This window comes from Podarcis melisellensis (assembly GCF_964234715.1).
Source record: "Podarcis melisellensis genome assembly, chromosome: 2".
Classification (NCBI taxonomy): domain Eukaryota; kingdom Metazoa; phylum Chordata; class Lepidosauria; order Squamata; family Lacertidae; genus Podarcis; species Podarcis melisellensis.
The window spans coordinates 67,997,221-68,022,849 of NC_138529.1; the positions used below are offsets into that span (position 1 = coordinate 67,997,221).

General features: G+C 43.1%; 1 long non-coding RNA gene across 3 annotated transcripts; it reads left to right on the forward strand.

The window, feature by feature from the left end:
- The first annotated feature begins 60 nt into the window (after positions 1–60).
- On the forward strand, positions 61–25,023 carry LOC309363907. Of its 3 annotated transcripts, XR_014165639.1 has the most exons (6): positions 61–114; positions 4,174–4,394; positions 5,284–5,385; positions 9,535–9,647; positions 21,257–21,429; positions 23,183–25,023. It is a non-coding gene; the product is annotated as an uncharacterized lncRNA (long non-coding RNA). The 3 variants fall into 3 exon arrangements; XR_014165640.1 differs by lacking the exons at positions 5,284–5,385; positions 21,257–21,429 and adding an exon at positions 12,588–12,715; XR_014165641.1 differs by lacking the exons at positions 5,284–5,385; positions 21,257–21,429.
- The last annotated feature ends 606 nt before the right edge of the window (positions 25,024–25,629 follow it).

Here is a 25,629-nt window from a genome sequence, read left to right on the forward strand (position 1 = left end):
TTGGCCGAGAAGTGACAGCCTGGAGGAGGCGCGAGTGAGATAAATTCCGAGCCCGCCGACGGTTCTTCCTCTGCATTCCTCTCCTGCAGGATGAGTGTTGTTGCTCTAGCAGGGGTAGGAAAACTAAGACCCAATCGCCTTCTAAATCCGGCCCGCGAAGGGTCCGGGAATCAGTGTGTTTTTACATGAGTAGAATGTGTCCTTTTATTTAAAATGCATCTCTGGGTTAATTTTGGGGCATAGGGATTCGTTCATTTCCCTCCCTAAAAAATATAGTCCGGCCCCCCACAAGGTCTGAGGGACAGTGGCTGAAAAAGTTTGTTGACCCCTGCATGGCATGCAGCAGTTTGAACTAGACACCTGCTCCACAATTTAGGGAGCAGATTAGAGTACGTTTATCCTACCTACGTCTTGGTAAAAATTGGTGCAATACCTCGGTATTTATTTCCTTGCATTTCCGAGATATAAGGAAAACAGGTATTTGTACAACATGAATGTGCAATCGGAATGGGCCTAAAGTTCTGTCTCCTATTCCTTTGCAATCCTAGAAACCTAAAAAAAATACCCAAACCCTGCTGGTTTTTGCTTACTGACAAGTGATTGATGGATGTTTTTCCATCCAGCAGATGCACACTCATAAGCTGTTCCTTAGAATTATTGATTGTATTGCACATAATCGTTGAATAAATCTGGTATTCTATGAAACACTTGGTGCTTTGAAGTTGTAATCCTATGATGCTTTCCTGGGAATAAATCCCATTGGATTTAGTAGGATTTATTTCTGAGTAGACATACATGGGACGCGGGTGGTGCTGTGGGTTAAACCACAGAGCCTAGGGCTTGTCGGTCAGAAGGTTGGCCGCGACTGGGTGAGCTCCCGTTGCTCGGTCCCTGCTCCTGCCAACCTAGCAGTTTGAAAGCATGAAGTGCAAGTAGATAAATAGGTACTGCTCCAGTGGAAAGGTAAGCGGCGTTTCCGTGCGCTGCTCTGGTTCACCAGAAGCGACTTAGTCATGCTGGCCACATGACCCAGAAGCTGTATGCCGGATCCTCGGCCAATAAAGCAAGATGAGCGTCGCAACCCCAGAGTCGGTCACAACTGGACCTAATGGTCAGGGGTCCCTTTACCTTTAGACATACATGGGATTGCATTATAAACCTGGATGATCCTAGTCTTGTTATTACACATACAGCCCAAATCTAACCATGCTACTCAAAAGATTCATTAATTTTAGTGGAATGTACAGCCAAGCAGAGTTTTAGTTGTACCATGAATTATTATTTTTTGGTATGGTATGATTTTATTGATTTTACAAATAATCCAGGCTGAGGCAGATTAATTCCAAAGCCATATAGATTGGTATGGGTAGAAGCTCTGAAGTAAATGTTCTGATATCATCTAATAAAATAGAAATGACAATTTGTGAATAATTTAGAGATAAAAGGAGAATTCAGTAACTATATCTCATGTATGGTTTTTGTGGGTATGTAGATGTAGTTTATTATGCATTTGTGGGTTTTTTGTTGGGGGTGTTTACATGGCCTCCCATGGAAATGACTTGATGGTAGTGAAAATATCTGTTTTCGTGCTTGCCGATCAGAAGGTCAGCGGTTCAAATCCCCACAATGGGGTGAGCTCGCGTTGTTCGGTCCCTGCTCTTGCCAACCTAGCAGTTTGAAAGCACATCAAAGTGCAAGTAGATAAATAGGTATCACTTTGGCAGGAAGGTAAACAGCGTTTCCATGCGCTGTTCTGGTTCGCCAGAAGCGGCTTAGTCATGCTGGCCACGTGACACGGAAGCTGTCTGTGGACAAACGCCGGCTCCCTCGGCCTATAGAGCGAGATGAGCGCCGCAACCCCAGAGTCGTCTGCGACTGGATCTAACGGTCAGGGGTACCTTTACCTTTACGTAAGCTGCTGGGATTTCCCTACACTATGCTTAGTCTATCACTTGCAGTTGCTGTTTACTTCGTGAGTTAAGAGTCCATGGTCTCTGGCTGGACTACACTTCTCATCCAGTTGGGCAGTAAGTCCTGCAGCAGGGGATGCTGGGAGTTTTGGTCCACCAGTGTCTGCTGGAGGCTACTCCAAGAGTGCTGCAGGAGACCCCTAGCGGTGCAAAAGTGTATTCCGTTTCTGACCGCACAAAAGAAATAAACAAGACATAGGGTGCTTCTATGCGGATGCTCTCTTCAGGAGGGATTCACATACTAGTAAATTCAGGATGTGCATTTAAAGTTGATCTGCAGGTCTTCCAAAAAAGTATTATCTTTCCCTATTGCAGGTTTGTTGTGTAATAAGGAAATTGAGGGCAAAATGCTGTGGAACATGTGAGAAAACACTTGTTTTGATGTCACATCTAGCCTCTTCACAAACAAATCTGAGCAAATGCTCATTAAACTGCTGACATTGTCTAATTGCTTAGCAATCATATCAGGATGAATGCTCAATAAACAGGGTGTCTGGCAGTGCCCCGAGCAGAAAAAGGGCCTTTTCCAAAAATTGGACATTGTATGCAGCCTGAATTAGTAGCAATGGATAGATGCCAGTTGCAAATAAATATTATGCAAGTGTGGTCATCCCAAAGTTTTTAGCCTTATTTACTAAATATAAGTAAAAACGGGCATGCTTAATTAGATCACTCTGTAGGCCCTAGAGTCTAATGCATCAGGAAATTTTCTAGTCCAAACTGAAAATTCCCCTAAATTGTATGGAGTAATTCTGAGGTTTCCAGAAAACCCATATTACTGGAAATAACTTATTTTGTTTCTTTACAAAGTTCTTTCTTCCTGCTACTCTTTAAAAAGCTTCCTGCATATAACCCTCTCTCCAAAAAGACAGAGCGCTGATTTCTTTTGCAACCTCTCGCCACTCTGAATGTCTCCACAGAGATGGGAGAATTAATATTACAGTTTTCCACACACATACCCTCCCTTCTCACACTCTAGTCTCTGTCATAAGGGTTCTAAGTTAACACCATAATGATCTCACAGAGGTGTGCATTAGGGTCAGAAGTCAGCACCATAAAATAAGAGCACTGATTAGCGCGATGCAATCAGACTCGCACTTTGATTATCATGCTGGGGAAATGTTCTGATATCTTTTAAATCAGCAATTGTCAAATCTCCTACATTAACCTGGATCTCTATGGGTACATAAATGGTCTATGGCTACTAGGAGCTATATATAGATAACTACGTAGTTATAGAAATGTACAGTTATTTAGAACCCTGTCTGAGGTGTTTTCTGAAATGGATATTGCTTTGTGTGATTTGCAACATGTTCATATGCAAAATTAGGCTGACCAAAGCATGCTGATTTCAGTTGGTTGAGGTATACCTGAAGTACACATCATACCTTTAAAGGCTTTCCACGGAGAGCAGCAGCATAGGCAAGTGAGGATCCTGCTTACAGAAGCAGACCCAGAAAGGAGGTACCAGGTGGCCTTGAGAAAGGATGTGCTAGGTGGCCTTCTCTCTCCACTGCCCTGCCCAAGGAGGTTTTGAAATGTATTAAATTGGGGAAGGGAGAAAGGTCACTTTGTCAAGGACAATTCAATTTGCATCCATTCTTATCTCTGCAGGTAGTAGGGCTGGGCGATATCTGGTTTTCAAGATCATGATATATCACCAACTAAACATCACATTATACCAATATATCACAATATCTGAAATCAGGATGGAGCTTTGTAGAGGCTGGCTTCAAGGTTTTTCCCACATTGTGAGTTTTGCATAATACACCCCCCACACACCATGATTTGTGATATATTGCCAGGTCAAAAAATTATGAAACTGATATCACAGTATGGACTTCAAACCAGTTTGGGACGATATATCAATATATCAGACCCTCCAAGTGTCCCTATTTTCCAGGGACATCCCTGATTTAGAGTAGCCACCCCTGTTTTTTATTTGATCCTGGAATGTCCCACTTTTCCTTAGGATGTCCCTGTTTTCATTGGATAAATGTTGGAGCTGTCTGCAGGGAAGGTTTTTTTTTAATGTTTAGTGTTTTATTATGTTTTTATATATGGTGGAAGCTGCCCAGAGTGACTGAGGCAACCCAGTAAAATGTGTGGTGTATAAATAGTAAAATTATCATTATGTAATGGGACATCCCTATTTTCATCAGAGAAATGATGGAAGGTATGATATATCACCCATCCCTTGCAGGTACCATACTTATCAGTGTCAGCTGAGGGAGGCAGTGGAAGACAGGAGTGCCTGGTATGGTCTGGTCCATGGGGTCACGAAGAGTCAGACACGACTAAACGACTAAACAACAACAAAAATGCCAGTTTTATCATCCCATTGTTCTGACTGACTATTAGGCGGTTTGTTGAAGGCTTGGGCACTTCTGGTTGGCATGTGCCATGTGCACAGAAGCAGACTGGGTAGGTGATTTAACTGATGGACAGGCAGCTAGATCTAAATTTATAAGGCCTCTCTCTTAGCAATTCCCCTCGGACAGAGCTGAGTGCTCACATTATTTTTGGTTCCAGTTAGTGAGCAGAAGATGGCGCTTTGGGCTTTTCCTTGAAAGCTGGAGTGAAAAGGGCGAAAGGGTACTGATTGCTAAGAGTTCAGTAATCCAATTTCTCCAGACTGGCTTCATAATGAGAGCTCATAATTCATTCTGTCACTCTACTATGTAATAGATGCACCTTTTAAGTGACACCCAGGGCTGGCTTTTAAAGCAGGAGGCTAATTAAATACGCCGCGCATGAAGCTGATAACATCTGAGAGAGCTGCAGATTAACTTAGCTGACATTAAGTGGGGAGACGTTGGGAAAGCAGGAGTTAGTTCATCACATCATTGCACAACGGCACGATTTTAGACTAATAATCTCTGCTCTCCCCTGGAACAACCTGCTAGTGAGAGAATGACCGAGAATCAATAAAAAGATGAAGGGTAATGTGTCCATTACATGAATAAATTGCTAAGATGCAACAATTATTGGGCTATGAGCGTTTATTTGTAAGGTTATGGACCCCAAGCCCACAGTTTATGCTAAGAGAAATTCAGCCAGAATAATCTTTGATGGGGCAGAGAGCATTGTGCAGAAGTGGACCAATGTTGCATACTTGTGAACAAATTTTGAACTCCTAAGAGGAACAAAAAAATCATTGTCCATCTATAACAGCTAGTAATGCACATTTGTACTGTATCTGAATTTTGTGTGTTAGTTGTATTCATTTTAATGGGTTTTTACACAAACCTCTTGTGTTTTTAAATTCCATTTCTGTCTAAAGATAACTAGATTACGTTTAACCTTTGGACAGGCTTGCCAGTCTGAAACCAACGTTGGCTCTCCTTTTAGGGTTTCTCTGGGCAGTATCTTTCTCAACCAATTAATTGGAAATGCTGAACCCAGCCAGGAGCGGGTGGGTAAGGAACTGGAAATGAGATGTACCAAACAGCACTTCTTAAGCTGTACTCTAGGTCTTTCTAGGACTTATTCCCACTGCATAGGATTGCATCTTTAATCTGTTTTGCCAATTGGTAAATTGCTGTCTGCTTTGGAGTCTCTTGTTTTCTTGGCTTCTTATCTGTCTGTACTTCAGCCTGTCTCTATTTGCCTGTTCTTCTCTATTTTCTTGATACTCTTTTGTTGGTCAGATTAATCCTATTTAACACTTCCATCCATTCTCTCTCTTGATCTTTCCCCACCTACTCACATTGCCACTCCTCTCTCCTTGCAAGTGTTTGAACAGTATCTGGAAATGTGTATTTTCTCCCCAAACCTGAGATCTCCACCTGTTCTCCTAGCCTTGCCTTCCCCATCCCTTTCCTAATAGTCTTATCTTTCTCAGATCAAGAACCTGTGGGCAGGGTTTGCTCTTTTTAACTTAATCATTGTGCAGTGACGGGTGGTGATTGAGGATGATGATGATTACTATTCTAAAATAGGGCACTACTCAACTAATGTTTAAGGTAAAGGACCCCTAGACGGTTAAGTCCAGCCAAATATGACTATGGGGTGTGGTGCTCATCTCGCTTTTCAGTCTGAGGGAGACGGCGTTGTCCACAGACAGCTTTCCAGGTCATGTGGCCAGCATAACTAAACCGCTTCTGGTGCAACGGGACATTGTGACGAGTGCCAGAGCGCATGGAAACACCATTTACCGCAGCAGTACCTGCTCACCCTATTGCACAGATTTGAACTGCCAACCTCCCAGTTGGCAAGCCCAAGAGGCTCAGTGGTTCAGACCACAGTGCCACCCACGTCCCAACCAGTATAGAACAGACCCACAACAATGTATATATAGGTCACTCAGCACAGCTCACACTGCTGTCTTCTCAGCATAAAGACTTGTAGATACGACCATGGGGAGGTGGCAAGTCCTCTTTAAATTGTATCCTAAGTGATTCCATTCTACCTTGTGTGCATTAGCCCTACTAGTAACTGAAGTAGCAAGACTCCAGGCTCACATCTCTTATTTGCCTAAGTTTATAGTTCTAAGATGTGAGAGTATGTCACATTTTGGTCTGATGTGCATAGAACAAGCTGCATAACTTAACTATTTTATTTTATTTTAATTTATTTACAGGTGTCTAAATTTGAGGCCCTCTTTGAGAGGGAAGCCCCAGGCCAAATGGCCCTCCTGGACCCATTGCTAACAGGTCCTGTGTAGACATGCCCTAAATGAGCAGGTGTTGCTGTAGATAGCGGCTGCAACAACTGTGGTGTCTCACAGTATACTAGTGAGGTCTGAATGATGGTCCACAATTTATCCTCAAGCACAGTAAGAGCGAGTCATTTTTAATCAGCTGCTCAGCAGGGAGAGAGGTGCCACACAGGACCACAGAAAATGGGGGAATAGATTCCCAGGATTAAAACCCAGAGCCAGTGTGTGTGGAAATGTCATCTAATGGGCACTGAGGTTTCCCTTCTTCAGTAATGAGAGAGAAAGAGCTTACAAGGCATTGAGGTCTTGCAGATGCTTAGAGATTGATGAGAACTCTTAACGCAGAGTTCCTGAGACTTTCTTCATTTTCATGGTTGCAGAAAAAGGTTTGTTAAAAATAGATTCAGAATTCAAACTTGGAACATGATAGTTATTGAGAGCGGGCTTCCCTCATACATTTTTAGCTCTCTTTAAATTGTGGTTGGAATTGATACCAGAATCAGCGGATTTACCTTTAATTAGAAAAATTTGAAAACTGTTTTGAGCTTGGGTTTCATTTATGCAGGGAAACAGAAGGATGTGATCCTTTAACAGCTGTTCACATGAACTCCTGAGTTCACTCCTAGTTACCGCAATGATAGAATGAAGATGGAGAATATTCAAAATACAAGATAAAAATGATTTTAACTTACAGAATATGTCTGTAATGAGCACAAAATCTCCAGCATGATAAATGAGATGTGAAAGGTGTGTTGGGATCTACTATTCACAATTTTATCCCCTGGGATAATATGGGATGTATTTCCATAAGACATAGAAAGGCAGCACATACATTAAATATGAAAAATACATATTCTTTACAATGCACAATTGACCTATGGAACTAGGTTCCTTTGGGAGGAAGGATGGGATATAAATTCAATAAATAAAAATAAAAGTCAACTGCCCCAACAGATCCCTGAAAATACATAAATGTATAACAAGTAGAGCCAGAAGGAATTATTGAAGATGGTTTTTTTAAAGTGTTTTAAAACTACTTTGGAGCAAAGTGCTGGTGTGTTAGACACTTGGAACATTCCCTGCAGGCAGATATATCCTTAATTGGGTCCAGGTCCAGATTAATTACTATGCTAAGCACGCTGCAGAATGGTATTAAGCTCCTGTAGTAAAGCTGGGGTAGCTATGCTCCCCCACCCCATTCTAATTTACCAAAGACGCCTGAGGTGTCAGAATTAGGAGAGAAATAAAAAGCAGCATAATACCATTCTATCAGTATGTAGATGAACAGGGACAGGGTCCAAAACTAACCACCAGAACATTTCCTCCCACCCTTTGGTAATGTTTTATATTGGTAATGTTTTTCACTTCATAGTACTGTAGCACATTAGTGTATGCTGTCTGATCTTCTCCCCTTCAATTTAGTTCAATTTCCTTTTTTCCCAACTGAATGTAGGCACTCTGTACAATTATTATTGCTACTTATCATTCCCTAACAAAATGCCCATAATTTTAGAAGCTATGTGGTACGTGAGGGATGGGCCCTTATATGGACACTCTGGAATGTGCAATAGGACCCTGTATGCACTCTGTACAAGAAGAAATACCACCACTTCCAGGGCACAGGTGGGAAGCCTGTGACCAGGGACTGACTTTTGAAAATATATTTCCCCCTCTTTCCCTGTAGTTTCACAATAATTGTAAGTGGCAGACCCTTATTTAAGAAAAATAAGCTGATGTGGATTTATTTATGTTACTTTTTTCCTAGTGATGTGGCTTGGGGAGTGCGTGGCACTGTGGTCTAAAGCACTGAGCCGCTTGGGCTTGCCAATCAGAAGGTCAGCGGTTCAAATCCCCGCGACAGAGTGAGCTCCCATTGCTTTGTCCCAGCTCCTGCCAACCTAGCAGTTCAAAAAGCATACCAGTGCAAGTAGATAAATAGATACCCCTGTGGCAGGATGGTAAACAGCATTTCCATGTGCTCTGGCACTCATTATGGTCCTTCATATGCCAGTAGCGGTTTAGTCATGCTGGCCATATGACCTAAATAGCTGTCTGTGGACAAATGCTGGCTCCTTTGGCCTGAAACAAGTTGAGCGCCTCACATAACAACAACAACAACAACAACAACAACAACAAATCATTTATATCCCACACATCTGGCTGGGTTTCTCCATCCACTCTGGGTGGCTCCCAACAGAACAACAACAGCAATGTGATAAAATATCAAACATCAAAAACTTCCCTAAACCCCACAGATGCTTTTGACTGGAGTTAACCATCCAGGAGTCCTTTACCCTTTTTCCTTACTTGGCATGTCTTTGGAATATATGGTAATATTTCAAGCCAATTACCACTGCCTTTAAGTTTTAGTTCTCTATGTTACATGATTACTGCTTTGCAAAAGTTTGTAAATTATATGAATATTCTGTATTCATTATTATTGGGAGGGGGCTCAAACAAAATGGAAAACCATAAATTCAGTTATGCTTTTTTTAATGAAGAGGTAAGTTACAAAGAACAGAAAAAATGAAGAGTAATCGTATCAAAAAGAATATTATTGTTTTATTTATTAAATCTATAGAAACTTATTATGGCATAGGCTTCTGTGAACTAAAGGTCATTTCATCAGCTACAACTTAGATGAGAGCCAGTGTGGTACAGAGGGTAGTGTATTGGACTTAGGGTTTAGAAGACCCAGGTTCAAATCTCCGTTCATCCATGAAGCTCACTGGGTGAACTTAAGCCATTCACTGCCTCTCTCAACCTAACTACCTCACAGGGTTGTTGTGAGAATAAAATGTACATTACGTTGAACTCCTTGCAGAAAAGCGGGATATAAATGTCAAAGTAAATAAAATGATAATAAATAGTTAAATGTGACACAAGACTCTGTGTTTGCTGCAGGAGACTAATGCAGCTGTCTACTCCCCTGGAAAAGAATAGAAAGGCAAGAGTGGAGAATAAGCTTGAGAAGTAAGTGCAAACAAGAAGCACCATGATGTGCCTCAGCTTCTGAGGTAAGTTGAGCCCTGTAGAGGGGGCTAAAGCTGCAGCAACTGCAGGTCCTTCACACACGGCCTGTTGCTGGTTGCTATAGCAGGCAATTATGTACCACAGTTCCAACTCCAGTCTCCAATTGTCTCTCTCTTCCACCTCTCTGCTCATTTCCCCTCTTTACCCCTAGCTAGACATCTTATAAATCAGCTGCTTTGTGTTGCAAAAACCAGGCAGGCCGTTTCATTGGCTGTTGCCAGGAAGATGTCTCATGTGACTGAGGTACACACACATCCGCGTGGTCCTTGGTGGTGGTGATGATTAGCTCTCAATCTGAAGCATCTACTATCTGGAGAGCCTGTTAACATGAGTAATAGAACACAGAGTTTGACTTTCCAATTATTTGATGCAGTGCTATCTGTGCTCCAGCCCTTAGGGGACAATCAATGACAGAATACACTTAAGGGAAAGCAGGGAGCAGCACTGATTGAAAACAGACCCTTCCTCATTACAGAAATGGCAGTAGCAAACCATTCATTGCAAGAGTTTATTTATTCCTGTCATCTTTTGCTGGCAAAAGGTGCTAGGCTGTTAGCCCTCGAGACAATTCTTCCATCTGCAAACCTAGAGCTCTGTGCAGCAGAAGCCATATCTCACGGCTGCATTTCAAAAAACAAGGATTATTTCTGTGACTGATAATGAAACCTCGTCTCCATGGCTTTTTCAGACTGTGACCTCTGTTGAGATTGAGGGCTGGTGGCTAGGTTCTATGGTGAACTAGGAACGCTAAGGCGTTATGAAATTATCTTTCTGCATGGAAGGTACTAAGTGGAAATGCAGTAGGAACCGGTTACTCTCAGCATGTGCTAAATGTAAACTAGTGATAAAAACAGAAGAGCCTGCTGGATTAGGCCAATGGCCCATCTAGGCCAGCATCCTGTTCCCACAGTGGCCAACCAGATGCCCATAGGGAACATGCAAGCACATGAGCACACTCGTCTCCTGTGGTTTCCAGCAACTGCTATTCAGAAGCTTTGCTGCCTCCAACTGTCTTGAGAATTCTCATTGAAATGAGATTGTTTTCTGAGCCCAGGGAAATTTATCTGGTTTATAGTTTGTCCCTTGTTTCAGAACTAATCATCATGCTTTTCCTGAATTAATGTATGTTCTACTCATGATTCTGGGGTAACCTAATATTATGCTAAATTTATTCATTTATATCCTGTCTTTGCTCCTTGAAAATATATATATATTCTCAGCCAGTCTTTTCTCTAGGCACTGATAAGACGCAGCATTTCTGCAAGATTGCGGCATCACTTGTCTTCAAACTATGCCACAGAATGTGTCAGTAAACCCCTGCACACACTGCCACACATTGGTAATTCTGATGTGGTATACAAAAAATAAGAAAATGTGGGGAACTATGAAGTGTCTCCATTATGTTGTGAAGTAGCTAAGAACGCAGAAGATCAGAAAAAGGCTCCAATTCCAAAAAAATATTTCTGTATAATTTAAAATATTTGAAGGCCCTGTCCCTGTACCTGCCATAGGGGTGTGCACCAACCATAAAATCTGGCTTGGATCACAATTCAGTGTTTTGTAAAACAGTCCATTCTGGGTGGAACAATTTCAGTGGCTGCTGGATTTGTATCAGGAGTTCAAGTCTTCTTCATTTCACCTCATGGGAAATTTAAAAAAAAAAAACTTTTTCTCTTTTGGCAGAAGTAGATGGCATTTGCATGCATGCATTGCATGCTCATCACAGTGGCTAAAGCCTAATTACAGGCAAAGAGTTCTAGGGTCTTTAAAATGTGACTTCATCCCCCCCCTCCCAGAAGGAACCAACTATAACTGTTTTAAATTTGGGGGCAAAAATGGATGACATATGTATTCTGAGGGCAGGTTTAGGTTTAGGGTGGGAATCATCACTCATTATATTTAGTGGCTGAAAATTGCATATATTATAGATACACTCCTGTTGGGCACGGGGAAGCTACCAAATTGCAGACATATAGGTCTAGGGACTTTGTGCTGGGCACCTTTAAAATGGATTTTGGAGTAGAAAGAACTAAGGGATTCACTTTCTGGATAAAAATTCCCTTTGATTACAAGCTTGACCTGTCAGTCATTATGGAGCATTCCTCCTGTGCCTTTTCACTGTTTGCTCTCCCTTCCTCCATCACCACACCCAGATATTATGGTATCTTTAGAGACGTTACGTTTGCTTTCAGCAGACACTTGTCTGCTGTATTTTTTGATGTCTGAATCGCTGAAGTCCCACAAAGCACTTCAGGGCTCCTTGCTTCAGCTTGTACCATATTGTAAAGATCCTGCTTCACCTCTGACAAGTTCAAAATGCCTTCACAAAGTATCCCATTTTGATTTGGGATTTGAAATTCATCTGAATCTGCTCTCACACACAGGCAGGAAAGTAGGGCTTCTGAGGCAGGTCTCGGGCTGTGGGCACAGGCAGTCCTCATGAATCCTTGTCCCAAAACATTTAGGGCTTTAAAGTTCAATTGCAGCACTTTAAGTTGGGCCCAGAAATGCACGGGCTGGTCTCTACATGCCCTAATAGAAACCACCTCCTGATCAAAATTGTTAAGTACTCTTTTAAAGCAGTCAGTCGGTTAAACCACAGGAGTGCTCTAGACAATGGTTGCAGAAGACACCATTGTTAAACCACTTACATGGCAATCATGCTATTGATTATAATGGGAATATATGCTGTTTAGTGGCTCAGCTATAACCCAAAAGCTACATTAACCTGGCTAAATACTCTTAGGGTGCAATACCAGTTTGAAATGCTTGTTTAATATGCAATAGAAATGCAATTTCACTGAGGTCTGATTATTCTGCACCTCTGCCCTGATCTGCTTGCTGCATGAGTGCCTCTCTCTTTCTTCCTTAAAAAAACAACACCCCACACCTCATTTTTCTGCATTTCTCTCATACCTTTTCAGCACTTAATTCCAGGCATCTAGTGATCTGTCTCTGACTTCACCATTACAACATGATGACTTCATAGTTGGGTTCAACGTGTCAAGAATGCTATTAATCTTTCCCCGCTTGGGGTTCATATAACTCTCAGGTGAGATGAGTGATACAGTTAATAAATTGGGATGGAATAGCTGCAGTTGTCTCTAGGGCACTCTGATTCATGCAATGTAAAGACAGACACCTCGTCTTCAGCTCCTTCTTTTATAAATGCCCCAGGAATCCATTAGCAAAATGAACAATATCCAAAGCCAGCCAAAAAGCAGTCTTTGTTGCCATCACCAGTGCATGCAGCAAACTCCAAATCTAAAAACAAATTGAATCAAGAGCTCTGAGATTCCACATGTGCTCAAATCCTGTCTCATCCCCAAAGGAGCCGTTATAGGAGGAAAAGTTTGGTAAACATTACTTTGGAACAGAGTTGAGTTGTATTGATTAGATGTGAAGTGTCTCCAAAATACAGTGGTACCTCGGGTTAAGAACTTAATTCATTCCAGAGGTCCATTTTTAAGCTGAAACGGTTCTTAACCTGAGGCGTGCTTTCACTAATGGGGCCTCCTGCTACCGCTGCGCCGCTGGTGCACAATTTCCTTTCTTATTCTGGGGCAAAGTTCTTAACCTGGAGCAACCACTTTCTGGTAAGCAGAGTTTGTAGCCCGAAGCATCTGTAACCCAAGGTACCACTGTACAGTCATACCTCGGGTTGCGAACGTGATCCGTGCAGGAGGCACGTTTGCAACACGCAGCATTCGCAGCCTGAAGTGCCACGTCTGCACACAGGCGTGATGCGATTCGGCGCTTCTGCACATGCATGTGACGTCATTTTGTGCTTCTGCGCATGTGCAAGCGCCAAAACCCAGAAGTAACCCATTCCTGTACTTCCAGGTTCGGCGCGGTCCGCAACCCGAAAACGCAAAACCCGCAGCGTTCGTAACCCAAGGTATGACAGTACCTCCCTTTTGTTATGCACCTAATTAAAGGCACCAGAATGCTAATTAAGGCCAGAGGGTGGCAGCTATGTCGATATCCATCTGCTTGGTGCTTTACCCAAAACAAACCCGCAAAGTGGAGTTAACAGATGGTGTGGTGAAGCAACAGCTGAACTTTGCTGCCCGATACAAGCAGGCCAGCCTCTGGTTTCAGTGCTCAGTGCCAGCTAGTGGCTTTGGGACTTATTGTACACCTCAAATGCCAAAGACCATGGATGTGATTGCACACTGTGTGAGCAAAACTACAGTTGCAGGCTTGATGGTGGCTTTTAGGGAGCAGCATTGTAACTTTCGATTCCCCACCCCCAAAAAATAATAATGTAGGGTTTTGTTAAAATATGTATATATTTCCTTATGTTAACTGTGTGGTTCTAAAGGAAATGATTGTCAAACAATGAAATGCTTAGCACATTCTTCTTTCTTTTAAGTGTTAAATAAAGGTCAAAGTACAGTGAGTGAGGTTAAATACAAATTGCATCAGCTGGGGGGGCTGATTGTTAAAGTAATTGGATCAGGGCAGGCATGGAACGGTAGTTAACCTTTTCCTTCCCCTGCTGCAGTCCTAAGGAAAATTCCTCTTCTGAGGTCTGAGGTTCTTTTGGTACCTCTTTCCCCCCACCTCAAAAGCAAATACTAGCTTCAGACGAGGGAGGATCTCTCAGGTCCACACAATGGTTTCATTCAGATCCCATCCATTATTAGTCCCCAACTGCACTGATGCAAATTGCATTTTTCTAAAAACCACACAGAGGCATTTCACCTCAATCATCCTTTCGCCCTGACTCATCATTACCAGGGAGCTTTTGAATACATGGCAAGTTTATGCAGTTCTGACCAGTCATTGAACCCCTTTCTGGGAGTGGACTTGTTGTACAGCATTTAACCCCTGGTCCAGCAACTAATAAAAGAATGATCGGAAAAGAATGAGTGGAAAAGTAAATAAAAAGCACCACGATGAAAGAAATCAAACACCAGCACAAAGAGAAACCACTCCCTTTTCCTTTTCCATTTGCACTTGCCATTGTTACGAAAGGCATTTGACTTCCAGCCCATCTATAGAAGCATCGGGGGTTGAGAAGAGTGTGTGGTATGTACATGCCACACAACAGATACCTAGACAAAAATCAGGTAGCAGAAGAACACTAGCTCCTAGCCCTTGTGATCATTTAGAACCATTTGTAAATGCATGTGTAGCATGTGGTGGAAGATCTGCAGACTTGGAAAGGTCTGTTTTGCTGAACAAAGAGTCCAATGACCAAGAACTTCTACTAACCCAAGTGCTGCTGTGGAACCTGAAAGGTCTGCTGCCCACAATCCCTTGCACATTATAAAGTGTCCTGAGGCCCAGCCCTTCAGTCTCATGCTGTTTTACTGGCACACATACACTTACATACAGACAGATGGATCAGGCCAGCGGCCCATCTGATTTGGCATCCTATTCTCACAGTGCCACCCCAATACCTATGAGAAGCCTACAAATGAAACCTAAATGCAGCAGCTGAAGTGTACTGCCTCTGACCAGGGAGGCAAAGCATTGGGGTTAGTAGCCTTATCCTCCATGAATCTGCTTGACTTGCTTAGGACAAAAGCTGGGTCTGCCCTTGAGGAAGGGCTACAGATAGTTCTTGGTCCTTCTCCACTGGCTGCTGCTTCCTCGGCCCTACACTAACCAATCCCATTCTCCATTTCTTCCTCCCTTTTCCTCTCACCATGCCCAGAACAGCTCCCATCCTTGTCAAAAGCTGTTGCACAGCTATAATAAAATATTATCTAGGCTCAGCTCCGCATTTGACTGGGGGCAGTGCAGTGGGCTGGAAGTCATGTGACCTGCTCAGAGCACATAAGCTGGTCAACGGGGGCTCAAAATTCATGAATGTCATGAATTAAAAAACCAGCGATCTTTCCAAGATCTGAGCAAGCTTATTTGGAAACGAGCTGCTTGGAAATCAGCAGGGCTTCCCATCAAGTAAATGGGCCAAGCATTGGAGTGTAGTACATAGCCTTTCTCCGCTGTTGTTCTGGCCCAGGTTCCTTTCATTTAGATAGGTCTCCTTGTGCCAGAAGAGCACTTCATGGGTCAGACTGTTAGTAGCAGCATTCCTGGATGGAGGAAAGAGGGAGGGTGGTGAGAAACGTCCACTTCACTAAACTGAAAGGACGTGTGCTTACCCTGCAGGGAAGTAGAGCCCACAGGTTTGCTCTGCCACCCGTCAGCTGCATTATCTAAGCATGGCCTACTTTGATGGCGTCTGCCATAGCAGATTTCCTGAGAATGGTGTTCCACATTAGCAGCACACCTTGCCTCCCAATGTTCGCTATGCTCATTAGGCAATGCAAAGTGACACTGTACCCCGACAAGTCTCCTCTGTCTTGTTGCATTTTTCAGAGAGGCTTCTCTCCCCTTGTTTTATAGAGCTTCATGCTTCCATCAGATCAGATAATGGGGCAACTGCTTCAGTCCTGAGCTTGTTATCACCCTTGCTAAAATGTGGACATCTTTCCTGCTTGCATCTTTGGACTGAGCACTTAGGAATTGTCATTAAAACCTCTTCACAGCAGTTGCCTACATTTTAAACGAAGAGTGATGATTACTAGAGCTACAGGTTTTGTCAATTAATCAGTTCATTTAATTGTTCTTGAGCGGTCAGAAAACTTGCGCCCAATTACCTAGACAGAATATTTTTTTCAAAAGGAAGTTTACTTTTAATGCAATCACTTGCAGTTAAAAATATATGCATGGCAGGCATCTTCTTTGAAGAGGCATCCCTTCTCTCGTATAAAGAAGGGGCTATCTCTTCTGAAATGGTGTAATAATGGTGGTTGATCCAGACAACTCTGTTTTAGTTCCCCAATTGTATTCTTCTTGTCCTTTGTATGATACTCGCAGTGCTCTTCAGAACTCGGAGAATACTCTCAAATTTGATGGAATGTAAGTTATGTCTGCAATCCCATACTCATTGACAATAAGTGCCATTGAAAATGATTCTGGGTAAACACATACAGAATTGCACCAGGAATCTTATTTCTGTTTTTTCTTAAGTCCAATTCATTCGTGGTTGGGCCCAAGGTTATATTCCTGAAATCTACGAAACAGTGAAATGTGAGCATTGGCTCCATTTTATTAATAAGCAACCCCTCATCTTAGCTTTTCAGCCATACCGTTCATGGTGATATATTTGTGTGGTCGCCATTCTGTCAGAAAAAGTAAGCCCTCGATGATTAATTTAAATATATATGCAAATTCAAAACTGCCTGTTGTCTAACATTAGGGCTCACTTGTCACTATCCCAAGGAGGTGGAGAATGGTTTGGCCCTTTCAGCCTTGGCCAAGTGACCAGACATCATGAGGTTCCCAGAAAACTCTGGATGGATAACAACCCTAATGATAAGATGAGATGCTTTCAAGCTAAACTAATTGGGCGTATTGGAATTCCTATTTTTATTGGCCACATTGACTCAGATAAAAGATAAGATGGTACCATGTACATTCTCATCATGGAGCAGTAAATCAGCCAATAAGGTTTATATGCTGTCAGTACATTAGCTGCAAATGTAAAACTTATTTCCTGGATGTTGCTTCGTAAGATGCACTATTAGACAATCTGAAGAAAATTAAGTCATAAGTGTTGCAGGCTTACAGCATCAGCATCATACATTTTATGAGAGTCATTGGGTTTGCCAGATAGAATCAAGCCCATCAGCTGTGTTTTACTCCAGAATCTGGTTTCAGAAACTTTCCAAATCCATTCATTCTTGGGAAGGGGGACTTTTAAGGTGGCCAGAAAATCAACTGGGGGTTATGAAATTAAGATCTCACCCAGAATAACTTTGGGCTGGTTTCTCGATGTACAGTGCATTTCCCCCCCAGTCTGATAACTTAAGTCAATTTCAGCGTTGAAGAGTATCTAAGGCCATGTTCATCAAGGAGCTTCCTGTACTTGCCTTGGGGCAGAAATGCAGACTCTTATATTGGTAAATGTGTGCTCCAGTCTCACACTGTGTATCATGAGATAATGGGAATGTGGAGAGGGAAACTTACAGAGGACAATTGATTGGTTGGTTGGTTGGTTGGTTGGTTGAAGAGGTGCTCAGCCCCTTCCATGTTTGCCTCTTCTTTCATGCACCTTCCCCACAATGTCCTAATTCACCATTCCCATTACAAGCTGACCATCTTGTTATAATCAGCAGCAGATGCTAGAAACCACCCCGAGCAAGTTGGAGTTAACTTTTTATTAGCAAAAACAGGATCTGCACAGGAGCAACTCTTCTTCATGAAGCAGTTGTGGAGACTAAAGGTTCCTGTCTCCCCACATCTGCCTAAGTCTCCTCCTTTTCAGGGTTTTCCCCAGGCAATCTGAGACTTTGCCTGCTTGAAGCTAACTTCTCTGCTCTCTTCATGCCTCTCTTGATTCTGGGAGACTATGGGGCGAGGAGCTTGTTGCAGCATGAGGGGGAAACACCCATGACTCTTCACCAGCCTTTTGGCCTCCCTCCTTCCACTCGCCTGCTTCAGCCTCTGCCTCTGATTCTGGACTTCTCTCCGCCACAGACTGTGCTGAAAGTTGGGGTACGATCTCAACTATATATATCTGCAGCCATTAAGGCTGCCATACGTCCGGATTTTCCCAGACATAACCGGGATTTCAAATGTAGAATTGATGTTTGGGATGAATTTCTGATCTTTGACCCTAGCAGCCATCACTGCAGTTACAGTTAAGTGAATGCAGTACATGTACATATCTACTTTTAGATAGAATAGTTAAGAATCTGCCATCCTCCTTTGCACTTGGACAGAGAACCAAGAACCCTAAGTGTGCTGTTAGCTTTCATTATTAAAAGAAACGTAAGAACGGCTTCATTTTCAACACTGCTTTTAGTATGGTCAGACAATGGGAGTTAAAAAGCTTTGTTGATGTATAATTACAGCGAGAAGTGCAATTTTCTAAAGAATAACAAGCACTCTTTTTCATGATTGTAGTTAAAATGTGATTATTACAGTCCCTTAGAGCCAACGATGCTTAAATGCAGAAGAGGCGGGAAGTTACATCAGTTGCAAATAAGAGAATTGCTGATAACTGTCTGAGGACCAGAATGTAGTACTATTGCAATATTTTCAAAAACAGGGTAGGAGAAACAGGGAGGGGCAGGTAGAGCCATGCAACCTCCCGCACTGTGATCCACTTTCAAAATGATTCTCTTCCTCCCATTGCTCCTTGATCTACTCTCCCAGTCCCTATAGGGCAATCTGTATCACTGCTGTATTCCAAAATTCACTTTCCCTAAAACAAATCTGACCCAGGCCCTTTGTTCTTTTTAGTGGCCCCAGTTCTTGGAACAGATACAAGGAGCTGGGCTTTCTCCAAGTCAAGAATCCAGCCTTTCTGCATCATTTTTCTCAAGCAAACCCTGTAAAACTCTGCAGAAATAGTTCTTCTAATTGGTGGTTGCTGCTGTGTCTGTGTGCTCTCTGCTAAACCACACACACCCTGCTTCGATGGGCTTCCTTATTATTGCTTCATATCCAGCCTAGTTACGGGAACATGCGGCAGAATTGTGGTCAGGCATCCGCCTCACTAGAAAGTTGCTGCTGAGTGGACTGTGGATATGTTCCTGTCTCATTTATGTTTGCAAGGAATCAGCTTTGTTAGACATCTGCTGAGGCCTCAGCACCTCAGCTGTGTCTGCCACTGATCCCCTGATTCACTGCTGCTGACCAGGAATGGCATCAGCACTTGTGCAACAAGAATATGCAAAGCCCTTAGCCAGCAAGTGGAACTGAGATGGTTCCCTCCATCCTCCTGAATGTCCTGAAGCCTGTTGAAGTTAGGCTGGCCAGAGTTCAGAGGAGGGCTGTTTCCATTGTGGCACCCGTTTTGTGGCATGAGCTCCTTATGCTTTGGAGCTCAGGTGAGCAGCAAATATGGGTGCTTTCACAGGCAATTGAAGGCCTTCCTGCAATCACCCTAACTGTAAGGACTGGAATGTAAGTCCACATGACATGTCACCATCAGCAAAGGCACGAACAGATCTGGTCTCCTTGTAGAAGTGCTTCCTTGGAAGCACTGTCTTCTTACCTTGAACAAGAACCACACAAAAGACCAGTCCTACCCCTTTAAAAGTAGAGCCAGGGCACGTGTGTCAGGTGTGGAGGCAACACATTTGCTTTGCCTAGCCAAGTTTCTGCTGGTGTACCTTTTGAGCCTTGCAGCCTGTATTCTGAGACAATGCAGTGTGCTAATTTTCTTAATAAAACTTTCAGAATTTCCTGAACCAAGGGTCCGAGTCATAGGATCACAGGAGATCCTAACCCTCTGCAATGTAACATCTTTTGCGTGAAGCTGGAAGCCTAGACAGGAGGAGTCCTTAGAATGCACAGGACCCTAGGAGAAAGCATGGCACTTAGAAGTGAGGTTTTATAGGAGAAGTAAAGTTTTATATGTTTGTAGTGGTGCTAAGTATCCCATCTCCTGCCCCACACCTCTATGAACTAGAAAGGGATGCCCCACCTACGCTGTTTCCCACAGCTTTAAGCAGAATCTGATGCTGTTTTCCTCAGTTATTAGCATGTTGATGCTGCTGATCATCATAGAAGTGTAAAACTGTAGAGTTGGAAGGGACCACAAGAGTCATCTAATCCAACCCTCTGCAAAGCAGGAATCTTTTGCCGAACCTGGGGCTCAAACCCATGACCCTGAGATTAAGAGTCTCATGCTCTACTGATTGAGCTATGTTCCTTGCTGCTGTTTTATATACAGTACACACACACACACACACACACACACACACACACACGTTTTATGTTGAAATCTGCCTTGTGAATCAGTTTTGATTCAAGAGGCAGGTTTTGATTCAAGAGGCAGGATATTCAAGAGGCCTCCTTGGTAGTGGCACCCGCCCTGTGGAACGCCCTCCCATCAGATGTCAAAGCGATAAACATCTACCTGACATTCAGAAGACATCTGAAGGCAGCCCTGTTCAGGGAAGTTTTTAATATGTGACATTTTAGTGTATCTTTTATCTTTGTTGGAAGCCGCCCAGAGTGGCTGGGGAGACCCAGCCGGATGGGCGAGGTACAAATAATAAATTATTATTATTATTATTATTATTATTATTATTATTATTATTATTATTAATATTTTAAAGAAATGGTATTAAAAATACAGTTGACCTTGAATCATAGCTCCTTGTTGATCAGTTTCTTGTTTCCAGCCTGCCTTGGAACCAAAGCTTGAGATTTCCACACCCCACACACTGCCCTTTCTATGTAACTAGCACTCTCAATATTTTCAAAGTAGATGCTTGCAGTGTTGGACTTCTGCAGTCCTCCATTCTGGTAAAAGATAATGGCTCAAAAGGTGTTTGCTTGTGTGTACAGATATCTAATGAATATAAATAACTCAGTTTCAGAGACATAACAGTTAATAACTGTAGCAAATAAAAGGACTCGGACAGCAAACCTCCCAGGAGTCTTAGCTTTCAGTGAGTGACAGGTACATTAACTGGAGATGATTGGACTGCATCCAGTCAGTTTATAAATGGAGCAGTCAGGAGTAGTAGAAGCACATTGCAAGCATGTATAAACACGAGATTTATCCCGGGAACATTTAATTAAACTGGAAAGGTAATGTGTAACTCTTCCATTTCAGGGAGCACTACATTGGAGTCAGATGAGTTACTGTACAAGGGCGAACACTTTGTCAAGTTCAGGGTATACATACAGCATGTATGACATGCGATGAAAGCAGCCGGAGAAATGCCACTGCTTCTCTTCTTTGGCTGTTAAACTGTGCTAGACTGGTTGGTTTAAGCAGGGGAATTGGTAAGTCGCTGCAAAGACACCTATCCTTTAGAAACAAGCAAACAAATAAAGAAATTAGCATGAGAAAACATTGCTTTAAAATTTATTTTATAGTATCTTGTTTTCACTGTGAGGCCCTGATGAGTCTGCTGGACTGAAATGTGGGGTATAGAGGCAGAAAAGAACAAACTGTGTTTATCATTTGTGGTTTGTTGGGATGGGGCAAAACAAACCATGAACCTTGGCTCAGAGGTAATGCTAAACCAGACCATGGCTTGTTTTCCAGCAGTGCAGCAGCAGCAGCAGGAGTGTTGGGGATCAGTGGCAGAGGAACCCTCTCCGGCACCCGGGGCGGAGCAGCCTGTACAGACTGCACATGTGTGGCATCCCAAACGGACTGCGCATGTGCAGTGACCGTACGGGATGCCGCACATGCGCAATCCATATGGGCTGTCGCTCGTGCATGGCAACGGTACAGGCTGCCACGTGAGCACCATCCCATACGGACACCGCTCAAGCGGCGCCCATATGGACTGCAGGCCCCCTTGGCTGCTCTACAGCTGGGGGGAGGCAGGGCCCATCTTGTCACCCCTCCCAGAGTGGCGCCCGGGGGGACCCGCCCCCTCCGCCCCTCTTCCTACGCCACTGGTGGGGATGAGGGAGGAAGCACTCACAGCTTCAGCAGCGAACATTGGTACACTGCACAGAGCATACCGTAGTTTAATTTAGCTACCCTTTAAAGAAATGTGCAAACCAGACCAGAGTGTTATTCAGTAACAGGCAACCTGTGCTGGGTCGTCCAGGCCTGTCACGAGGGCATTTGGAGCTGCTGGTTTTTGCGTTGCAATTTCTGAGAGTGTAATTTTAGAGGTTAGAGCAAAGGAGACAGGGTTAATCGAGCAATATCTTCCAGCATACACTGTAATAAAGCCCTTCTGTGTGCTAAGTAAATGCCAGCTTATTTCCGGACTATGCTGTAATGTGCTAGCTGCGCAATTATATTTTTCTTGAATAACACTGTACAAGCAGCCTGCTGCATAGCATCCTTGTTATGCTGGACGCCACCAGCTTAATGAAGCTGAGTTCAGTGAAACTTTGAAAGAGAATGGGCAAATCTGCCAGTACTGGTTTCTCTCAGTTTCCTATTTTTATGTTCAGTTCACCACATTTCTTCATCAGGTCCTCATGAATATTCACCAGCATTTTAGTATGAATTTCTCCAGGTATACACATTTTTGTAAGCTATTTCCCATAATATAATGTTGAGAAGAGCAGGGCTTCATTGTCCAAACTAGCTGCAGCTTGCAACTGTTTGAATGCTAAGACAGCCCCACAGGTTGAAGGTTCATGGGGATCCCAGACCTACACTGGTGATATATTGGTTAATTCAAGAGAATTTAACTGCACACACACACACATCACTGTCTAAGTGGAATTGTTCAGTGAAGTAGAATAGTCTCGCTAGTGACATTCCCTATGCCCATGTAGCTATGTTCTTTTCTTCCCGGCATTGTATTCCATGTTGCTAAGGTAATTTCCCTTTCTGAACGTCTGTGGCCCCATATCACCTCTTCACCTCAACTCAGAAATCAAATGCAAAGGTCGGAATTACCACTCTAGGAAGCCTCTCAGCAGGGACAGCAAACACTGAATTACAGCAAAAAAAAAAAAAAATGTCCCAACATTTGCTACCTTGAGATGCTAGCCTCACCCTGAGTCTGCATGCAGTCTGCTTAACTTTCTTCTCGTTCTAAACTCTCTCTCTCATTTTTAGGTGAGCAAAGAGCATCCTTCCAGAGCAAGTCTGTAAAAAGCTCCTGCCTTCTTGAAAATTGCTCTGAAGAAGACACACCTTTACCACAGGGCCTACTGGAAACTGCCAAATGATAATGGCCAGGAAGAGGGGTGGTGTTCTGTCAAAGGATCTCATTTACTTAATTGTTTAGCCAAAAGCTGAAATGTCTGGAAACCACAAAGTCATGGCCCTTAGAAGTCCGCATTGTTCTGTACTCTCACAACATTATAATAGAGTGATTTCATCACCGTTATTTTCATCTTTTCTCTCCTTCAGTTCTTTTTAAATAGTAAACTAGTGAGGCTGTCCTATAGAATGATGGCCCTATAGAATATATTGAATATCCTTTACTGGACCAAGTACTGTAATTGCATAAAATAGGAATGCTCTCCAAACCTTAACTTTAGGAAGAGTTGTTTAGAGCAACAACAACGTTAAAATCCTCCTCTGCCTTTAACAACAGCCCAACATGCGGATGTAGTTGGAGAAGCTTAACCGGCTAATATGTCTCTGGATCAGGCTAGTGATATAGGCACAGTAAAAATAAATAAATTTAAGTGGCAAGTCTAGTTTTTGACCAGAGGTTATAGCATAACAAAAATGACCCTGAACAACTTAGCATCATCAGCAAATTTGGCTACCGCACTGCTTACCCCTAGCTCCAGCTCATTTATGAACAAGTTAAAAAGCACAGTGCAGATGACAGAATTAGATAAGCTTATGCTATGCACTTCTGTATTGAATAAACATGACGGAAAACATTTTAGGGAAAGCATTGTGTTATTAGCGCCATTTGTGCAGTTTCATGTAATATTGCCATGTCAGATATCGGCCAATCATGGATGTTATTGATTGGGCATTTTCTGCTTATTGACCTGATGATTTCAAGCAGGTTCAACACAGTTTGATTTGTGTTCTTTTCGGAACATAAATCCACGATAAAAGGTTGGCGGTCATTTGGTCCGATTGCTGGTGATTTATCTGTTCAGAAGAATTTTAGGTCTGGGAAGAGGGGGCTGACCCATTAATTTGGCAAGGAAGGTGGCAGAATTGGCCATCAGGAATAGTTCTGAGTGCCTCCACTTTCTTGCCAATAACACTTGTCAAATCTTTCAAGGCCAGTTAATTTTTTTGGGGGGGGGGGAGGGAATCACTATTAATATGCATCAGAAAAGAAGGAAAGCTATAATTAAAGAGAATGTTGCTTCCTAGGCCCTGGGCTGTCCATCATATAAGGAGAGCGATTCTGCTTAAAGCTGACGTCTTGTTTAGCATTGATAATTCTAGAAAGAGTCCAATTAAAGTATTTCAAGAAGACATCCCAGTGCAACTCTACATTGATTGTGTTGCTAATGTATATTGAGTTTTAGCTAAATACAGCCCCAGGTGCTGTACTGGAAAGCACAGGAGCTTGCTGTCCAAAGCTCTTAATCTTTTTTGTATCGATTTGGCCGCTAATGATATAACCTTCTTCTCTAATTAACTGACATCTGCATTAGGCGGAACAAGAACTCCCCTTTACCAGACTTTGCCCACCTGTTACCTACTCAAGTTTTTGTGTTGAGAATTATGGCCTCCTCCTCAGTGGTCATTGTACCCAAATTTCATTCCCCACAAGAACCATCCTGGGAAAGAACTGCATGCCCTCCAAGTGTCCAGGGACAGTCCTGGAATTGTGAAAGCCATCCTGGCTTCTGATTTGATCCCAGAACGTCCCTGTTTCCCTTGTCAGTGCCAAACTCAGGGAGAAGGATGAGCTGGTGCTTGTCCCAAGTGACAGCAGCGGTGGCAGCTGTGAGGGAGCATCACATTGCCTCTACATGGCCTCCTCCCTTGGGCAGCTTGTGGCAGCTGCTGGAGAGCAGGCGAGGAGGACAAGAGGCTGTGGCTGCTGAGGCCTAACCCCCCGTGCTGCACCAGATTTCAGGGGCAGGCATAAGGCAGGGCCACCCTGGGTGAAAAGAAGGGGGAGCAGAATGGAGCGGAGCACAAAGAGTCTTGATTTGTAAAATGCTTTGTGTGTCCACATCTAATCTTGCCCCATTCTAAAATTTATTAATTGCTGTGTGTTTTTAGTTTTGCAAATCTACCAAAGAATCTACCAAAGGTTTGTTTGATAATGGGAGCCATCAGCCAGGGAGAAGACAATGCCGGCATGGAGGGGGAAGTTACCAGGGTAATGGGGGGGGGGACCACAGGAAAAAAGGTGTCCTTTTAAACTGAGGTTTTGAGCAAGGGTTTTTGGGAAGGAAAAAGGAGGGGCCAGAACTGGCTGGGAGATACTGCACTGAAATATCAGGGGACATGACTAGCTGCTGCTTTGGCCCCAAACCTGCTGAAGCCATGAGAGGAGCCATGAGAGACACTCTTGGGGACTAATGTTTTGCATTTCCTCCATCAAAACTCAGGTTGTAAATATGTGTAAA